This window comes from Scyliorhinus canicula, chromosome 9, assembly GCF_902713615.1.
Source record: "Scyliorhinus canicula chromosome 9, sScyCan1.1, whole genome shotgun sequence".
Classification (NCBI taxonomy): Eukaryota; Metazoa; Chordata; class Chondrichthyes; order Carcharhiniformes; family Scyliorhinidae; genus Scyliorhinus; species Scyliorhinus canicula.
The window spans coordinates 17,165,165-17,173,342 of record NC_052154.1 but is presented as its reverse complement, the minus strand read 5'-3'; the positions used below and the strand labels follow the sequence as shown (position 1 = coordinate 17,173,342).

Genomic DNA, 8,178 nt, shown 5'->3' with positions numbered 1-8,178 from the left:
AATAAATTTAGAATACCCAATTCTTTTTTTCCAATTAAGGGGCAATTTAGTGTGGCCAATCCACCTAACATGCATATCTTTTGGGTTGTGGGGGTGAAACCCACGCAGACACGGGGAGAATGTGCAAACTCCACACGATGTGGAGATGCCCACGTTGGACTGGGGTGTCTCCCTCCCTCACCCTATCTCTCCCTCTCTCACCTCATGGTGTCTTACAACACCAGGTTAAAGTCCAACAGGTCCTCAGGTGAAAGGAGCTGCGCTCCGAAAGCTCGTGTTTGAAACAAACCTGTTGGACTTTAACCTGGTGTTGTAAAACTCCACACGGACAGTGACCCAGGATCGGGATTCGAACCCGGGTCCTCAGCGCCGTAGGCAGCATTGTGCCACCGTGCTGCCCTGATCTCCTGCTGTCCTGGGTAATACCCATCCCTCCAACTTATGTGAGTGTGGACCTTGCTGTACTGCAGACTTTCCCCCTGTCTAACGGTGGGGGGTGGGGGGGGGGGGGGGGTGCTTTATTGAGCTGTAAACATGCAAATGCCCTCCACTCCCCCCGGGATTCACACTGACCACTGCACAACGTTACACTAAACTCGGGAGATAGAGAGCCCAGAGTCTCACGCAGCTCTAGTTTAATAACATTGCAATCCATTCTAACTTCCAATAGCTGTCATTTCAAAATTAAAAGCACCCTGATCTATAACAAAATGAGCTCTTCAGCAATGTCAATGTCATCACTTCTCAGGAGATGGATTTGCAGAAATCCAGATCCGCACTAACCAACCCCCCAAAAATAAACTTTTCTTTGCAAAAGCCCGAATGGTAATGGACACGCCTCCCTTCCAATCGCAGTAAACACTTGGAGCTTCATAGTAACACAGCGACTCACTCTCCGCACGCCTTCACTGTTACACACGCTCACCGGCACATCTCTTTCTTTTTCATCAAACAGCGACTGTTTTTAAAGAGGGGGTGGCTGACGGTTCTGGCAGCAGGAGGGCGCAGAGGGAGAGGCGGAGGGTGCAGAGGGAGAGGCGGAGGGTGCAGAGGGAGAAGCGGAGGGCAGCCACTCGGTGAATCGGAAACAAAACAGAGCGAAACGTCTCTTTGAATATCAGAGACGGAAGACGTGACTCCCAGGAAGACAACATGAGACAAGGTTGTGAGAGCGTGTGGAGGGTCCAGCAAACACCACGGTACAGTATACTGACAATTTCTCCTGTAACCCCCCCCCCCCCCCCCGAGACACACAGCAACAGAAACTGACCCTCATCTGGCCCTTCTCTGCCCAGTGTCAGTAACATCGGCAGTGTCTCCCTCCTCATCCCGCCCTCCTTCACCCCATCACTCCCTCCCTCACCCCATCACTCCCTCCCTCACCCCATCTCTCCCTCCCTCACCCCATCTCTCCCTCCCTCACCCCATCTCTCCCTCCCTCACCCCATCTCTCCCTCCCTCACCCCATCTCTCCCTCCCTCCCTCCCCACCCATCTCTCCCTCCCTCCCTCACCCCATCTCTCCCTCCCTCCCTCACCCCATCTCTCCCTCCCTCCCTCACCCCATCTCTCCCTCCCTCCCTCACCCCATCTCTCCCTCCCTCCCTCACCCCATCTCTCCCTCCCTCCCTCACCCCATCTCTCCCTCCCTCCCTCCCTCACCCATCTCTCCCTCCCTCCCTCCCTCCCTCCCTCCCTCACCCCATCTCTTCCTCCCTCCCTCACCCCATCTCTCCTCCCTCCCTCACCCCATCTCCCCCTCCCTCCCTCACTCCCTCCCTCCCTCCCTCCTCACTCCCTCCCTCCCTCCCTCCCTCACTCCCTCCCTCCCTCCCTCACTCCCTCCCTCACTCCCTCCCTCACCCCATCCCTCTCTCACCCCATCCCTCTCTCACCCCATCCCTCTCTCCCTCCCTCACCCCATCTCTCCCTCCCTCACCCCATCTCTCCCTCCCTCACCCCGTCACTCCCTCCCTCACCCCATCTCTCCCTCCCTCCCTCACCCCATCTCTCCCTCCCTCCCTCACCCCATCTCTCCCTCCCTCCCTCACCCCATCTCTCCCTCCCTCCCTCACCCCATCTCTCCCTCCCTCCCTCACCCCATCTCTCCCTCCCTCCCTCACCCCATCTCTCCCTCCCTCCCTCACCCCATCTCTCCCTCCCTCCCTCACACCCATCTCTCCCTCCCTCCCCACCCCATCTCTCCCTCCCTCCCTCACCCCATCTCTCCCTCCCTCCCTCACCCCCATCGCGCCCTCCCTCCCTCACCCCATCTCTCCCTCCCTCCCTCCCCCCCCTCTCCTCCCTCCCTCACCCATCCCTCCCTCGCCCCATCGCTTCCCTCCCTCCCTCGCCCCATCTCTCCCTCCCTCCCTCGCCCCATCTCTCCCTCCCTCCCTCGCCCCATCTCTCCCTCTCTCACCCCATCTCTCCCTCCCTCACCCCATCTCTCCCTCCCTCACCCCATCTCTCCCTCCCTCACCCATCTCTCCCTCCCTCCCTCACCCCATCTCTCCCCTCCCTCCCTCACCCCATCGCTCCCTCCGTCCCTCACCCCATCTCTCCCTCCCTCCCTCACCCCACCTCTCCCTCCCTCCCTCACCCCATCTCTCCCTCGCCCCATCGCTCCCTCCCTCCTTCGCCCCATCTCTCCCTCCCTCCCTCGCCCCATCTCTCCCTCCCTCCCTCGCCCCATCTCTCCCTCTCTCACCCCATCTCTCCCTCCCTCACCCCATCTCTCCCTCCCTCACCCCATCTCTCCCTCCCTCACCCATCTCTCCCTCTCTCACCCATCTATCCCTCCCTCACCCCATCTCTCCCTCCCTCACCCCATCTCCCTCCCTCACCCCATCTCTCCCTCCCTCGCCCCATCTCTCCCTCCCTCACCCCATCTCTCCCTCCCTCCCTCACCCCATCTCTCCCTCCCTCCCTCCCCCATCTCTCCCTCCCTTCCTCACCCCATCTCTCCCTCCCTTCCTCACCCCCATCTCTCCCTCCTCCCTCACCCATCCTCTCCCTCCCTCCCTCACTCCCAGCTCCCTCCCTCCATCACCCCATCTCCCCTCCCTCCCTCCTACCTCCATCTCTCCCTCCCTCCCTCCCCCATCCTCTCCCATCTCCCTCTCCCCATCTCTCCCTCCCTCCCCCCCCATCTCTCTCCTCCCTCCCTCACCTCTCTCCCCATCCCTCCCTCACCCATCTCTCCTCCTCCCCATCTTCCCTCCCTCCCTCACCCCATCTCTCCTCCTCTCCCCTCCCCTCTCTCCCTCCCCCTCCCCTCTCTCCCTCCCCCCCCCTCCTCTCCCCATCCTCCCTCCCTCCCTCTCCCCATCTCTCTCCCCCTCTCCCTCTCTCTCTCCCTCCCTCCCTCCCCCATCCCTCCCCGCCCCTCCCTCCCCCCATCTCCTCTCTCTCCCCCCTCTCCCTCTCTCCCTCTCCTCCCCCCTCAAACCCATCTCTCCCTCCATCCCTCACACCATCTCTCCCTCCCTCCCTCACCCCATCTCTCCCTCCCTCCCTCACCCCATCTCCCTCCCTCCCTCACCCCATCTCACCCTCCCTCCCTCCCTCGCCCCATCTCTCCCTCCCTCCCTCACCCCATCTCTCCCTCCCTCCCTCACTCCATCTCTCCCTCCCTCCATCACCCCATCTCTCCCTCCCTCCCTCACCCCATCTCTCCCTCCCTCCCTCCCTCGCCCCATCTCTCCCTCCCTCCCTCACCCCATCTCACCCTCCCTCCCTCCTATCCATCCACCTCCGACCGCCAGTCATGTTCTAAATGTGGAACACTGACTTTTACCCTGCCTCTGGATGTATCACTTCAATAAATACAGGAGAGGGTTCTGCTCAGAAACACCTACCCCCCCCCCCTCCCCCCAGTAATACCTTCCTCACCCCCCTCCCCCCTGTAATACCTGCCTCAATACCCCCCCCCACTAATACCTTCCTCAATACCTGCCCCCGCCAATACCTTTCTCAATACACTCCCAGTAATACCTTCCTCACCCCCCCCTCAGTAATACCTTCCTCACGCCCCCCCCCCCCCGTAATACCTTCCTCACGCCCCCCCAGTAATACCTTCCTCCCCCTTCCCCTCCCCAATCCCTTCCTCCCCCCCTCCCCTCCCCCAATACCTTCCTCCCCCTCCCCTCCCCCAATACCTTCCTCCCCCTCCCCTCCCCCAATACCTTCCTCCCCCTCCCCTCCCCCAATACCTTCCTCCCCCCTCCCCCAATACCTTCCTCACCCCTCCCCCCCAATACCTTCCTCACCCCCCCCCTCCCCCAGTACCTTCCTCACCCCCCTCCCCCCCCAATACCTTCCCACCCCCCCCCCCCCAATACCTTCCTCACCCCCCCCCCCCCCCCCCCCCACCCCATGTCTTACATAATTGCCAGGCGCTACATTGAAGCCTGGGAAATAATTAACCCCCACAACCTTTGTCACTGCCGCTGGAGAGAGAGCTCTCAAGTTTGTTGGACGGCACACTTAGAGCTTTCAACTCCTGGCACACTCACATAAATACGTGCATTTAATTTTTCTGTGCGGGCAATGTTTTTTCTCTTGGCTGCCATCAGTTGACCACTGTTAAGGATTCCTCAGAAACCGGTTGGGCTGAGGAAAGGAGGTGGGGAGGGGAGGGAAAGCATGCCGTTGGCACCCTGAGGGCGAGAAACTGCAGCAAAGATTTCTCAAACTTGTCTCTCCTCCCCTGAAACAAGGCACGGGCACTGCAGGAAATCGCAGAGACTGCATGTAACTCCCAGTGGGGTTTGTACTTGACAAGCCACGTACACTTGTTTGATTGTACGGTGCCTGGAGGTTTTAACTGGCGTCTTCCGACACTTGCTAAGGTGAGGAGTTAAGCACGAGTTACGGTGCGAGCGCCCCTGGCATTTGAAATGTAATGTGAAAGGAGGGCAACAACAGTGCATTGTGGTGCCGGCTCGGATGGTCTGCGTTTGGGAGAAGGGATGTGTGGCAAATTGTCTGGTCCCTTCCAATGCTGGTAAAAGTCAGCAGGTCCGGCAGCGTCTGTGGGGAGAGGAAATAGAGTTAACGTTTCCAGTTCCTGTGACTGCTTAAGAGTCTGTTTAAAGTTTGCTTTGCTTCGGATTGCTAGGTAACAGGAGTTGTTCCTCTTTCTGTCCTTTGAGCCAATCCTGTCTTCCCAGAGGATGCCGTTGGCAAAACTAGTCCTGCCTCCCTTAAGCAAAGGTGAAAATGTTAACAGCAATGAATCACCTTGTCACAGCCCCTTTAACCAACCCAAAGTTGTGTTGAACAAAACTGGCCGAACCACATAATAAGATAATAGAACAGGTGGCCAAATGTTTGGTTACGAGGAGGAAAGTTTTAAGTTGTGACTTAAAGAGGGTAAAGGGGGCAAAGAGGTTTTAGGGCCTTAAGATGCTGACTATTAAAGGTAGAAATTTCAAAGGATTGTAGTGCTGGAGGAGGTTACAGGGATAGTGAAGGGCATAAGATGGAGGAGCGGGTGTCCGCCCTCTGTCCCTTCGTGCCTGCTCCACCATTCAATAAGCTCATAGCTGGTCTGATTTTGGCTTTGACTCCTTTCTTCTTCTTCTCTACCGTAAGCCTTGACTCCCCTTGTCAACCAAAGATTTGTCTAACTCAGGCTTGAGGTGGCATGGTGGTTGGCACTGCTGCCTCACAGCGCCAGGCATCTGAGTTCAATTCCTGTCATGGGTAACGGTCTGTGTGGAGTTTGCACCTTCTCCCTGTGTGTGAGTGGGTTTCCTCTGGGTGCCCAGGTTTCCTCCCACAGTCCTAAGATGTGCAGGTCAGGTGGATTGGCCGCGCTAAATTACCCCTTAGTGTCCTAAGATGTGCAGGTGAGGTGGACTGGACATGATAATTTACACCTTAGTGTCCAGGGATGTCCAGGTTCGGTGGGGTGGAGGGAATAGGGCGGGGTAGTGGGCCTTAGTGACATAAATGTTTGGAGGGTCGGTGCAGACTCGATGGGCCAAATGGCCTCCGTCTGCACTGTAAGGATTTAATGAATATGTTAAATCCTTGGAGGGATTTCCGAGCACAGCAAGAGTTTTAAAATTGAGGCATTGCTGACTGAGGTCTCAAGGTAGATTATCATCATAGAATTTACAGTGCAGAAGGAGGCCATTCGGCCCATCGAGTATGCACCGGCTCTTGGAAAGAGCGCCCTACCCAAGGTCAACACCTCCACCCTATCCCCATAACCCAGTAACCCCACCCAACACTAAGGGCAATTTTGGACACTAACGGTAATTTATCATGGCCAATCCACCTAACCTGCACATCTTTGGACTGTGGGAGGAAACCGGAGGAAACACACGCACACACGGGGAGGATGTGCAGACTCCGCACAGACAGTGACCCAAGCCGGAATCGAACCTGGGACCCTGGAGCTGTGAAGCAATTGTGCTATCCACAATGCTACCGTGCTGCCCGCGAATTAGATTAGTGCGAATAGGGCTGAGGGTGAACTGGACTTGGCCTGAATTAGGATATACGTTTATAGAGGGTGCAAGATGGGAAGCTGGCATGGAAAACATAATCACAACTTGCATTTCTATAGTGCCTTTCACTTGTCACCTTGAGGTGCTTCACAGGTGGTGGCCTGGATACTAAACAGGGACTAGGAGAGAAGTTGGGGGAGGTGATGGAAGAATTATTCAGCAGATAAGTCTTGAGAAGACATTTGAAATTGAGGGGTAAAGAGACATTGTTGGGTGGCACGGCAGCACAGTGGTTAGCACTGTTGCTTCACAGCACCAGGGACCCGGGTTCGATTCCTTGCTTGGATCACTCTGTGCGGAGTTTGCACGTTCTCCCTGCGACTGCGTGGGTTTCCTCCGGGTGCTCCGGTTTCCTCTCACAGTCCAAAGATGCGCTGTTAGGTGAATTGGACATTCTGAATTCTCCCTCAGTGTACCCGAACAGGCGCCGTAGTGTGACGACAAGGGGATTTTCACAGTAACTTCATTGCAGTGTTAATGTAAGCCTACTTGTGACAATAATAAAGATTATTATTATTATTTTGGAAAGGAATTTCAGTGTACTGGGCATATTGCAAGAAGGATAAGTAATTAATGGTGGGGAACTAGGGGAGGGAGGGGGGAAGAATCCAAAGTATTAATATGAACAGCACTGAAGGTTATTTTATAAATTGATTTATATTTGTTATTTTTGATTGTTCAACTAAAGTGCATTTGGGTATAAATCATAATTAACAATGAAAAGCCGCTGGGTTAGCACATTGTCCTTCAGTCTCTTTACTTTAGATTCAAATGGAGCTAAAGCTGCTCAGATGAGCATTTCTTGTATATGTTTGAAGTGAACTGACTTTATGATAGTCCCAGCTTGTTGCCATGGCACCCCATCAAAGCAAACAATAATTGAGCACCTAACTGGCAGCCACTTGTTTATGCCGTGTTAGAAATATGCTTTTTTTAAAAAAAATTCTCCCCACCTTTCCTGAGAATGCTGTCTCTTGCTGATACACATTTTGAATGGTGCTCAGTGACCATTCTGCTTTTCTGACAGTGGGTGACGCGTGTCAGCAAGCTGTTCCGCTGCGGTGGGCATCACAACAGAGCGTCATCTTGTTCTTGCCCACTGATCACAGGAAGTGCACTTTCTGGCAGGAATCACTGGATAGATACAGGAATAGGAATATAATTGATTTCCCCTCACTAACCTCAGATTATGAAGCCAATGTATTGCCCTAATTCGTATTGATGTTTATATTACAGAGTAATTCCACCAAGGGTAGATAAAAATATAATTGGGACAGGCCCAAGCTTTGTCCATCTTTGGCGTCTGTCCCTCCACATTCCTCTTCATGAGATTCTAATTGAAGTTCGTGATATTCCGAGATGGGGGGGCCCAAAAATGTTATTTTTCCCCCTAAGATCATGTGAAATACATCAAAAGCTAAATACAGAGGACCCTGGAAATATGAAATGAAAGTAGAAAATGTTGGGAAAATTCATCAGGACGTGCAGCGTCTGTGGAGAGAGAAACATAGTTAACGTTTTGAGTCTGCATGACTCTTCACAAAGGGCAGCACGGTAGCATTGTAGATAGCACAGTTGCTTCACAGCTCCAGGGTCCCAGGTTCGATTCTGGCTTGGGTCATTGTCTGTGCGGAGTCTGCACGTCCTCCCCGTGTGTG

At 54.8% G+C, this 8,178-nt stretch overlaps 1 long non-coding RNA gene across 1 annotated transcript in view; it reads left to right on the top strand.

The window, feature by feature from the left end:
• Window positions 1-1,005: 1,005 nt before the first annotated feature.
• Window positions 1,006-8,178, top strand: part of LOC119971120 — a 42,254-nt gene continuing 35,081 nt past the window's right edge. Inside the window, exon 1 of the long non-coding RNA XR_005461747.1 lies at window positions 1,006-1,199. This is a non-coding gene — a long non-coding RNA (uncharacterized LOC119971120). The remainder of the gene's footprint in view (window positions 1,200-8,178) is intronic.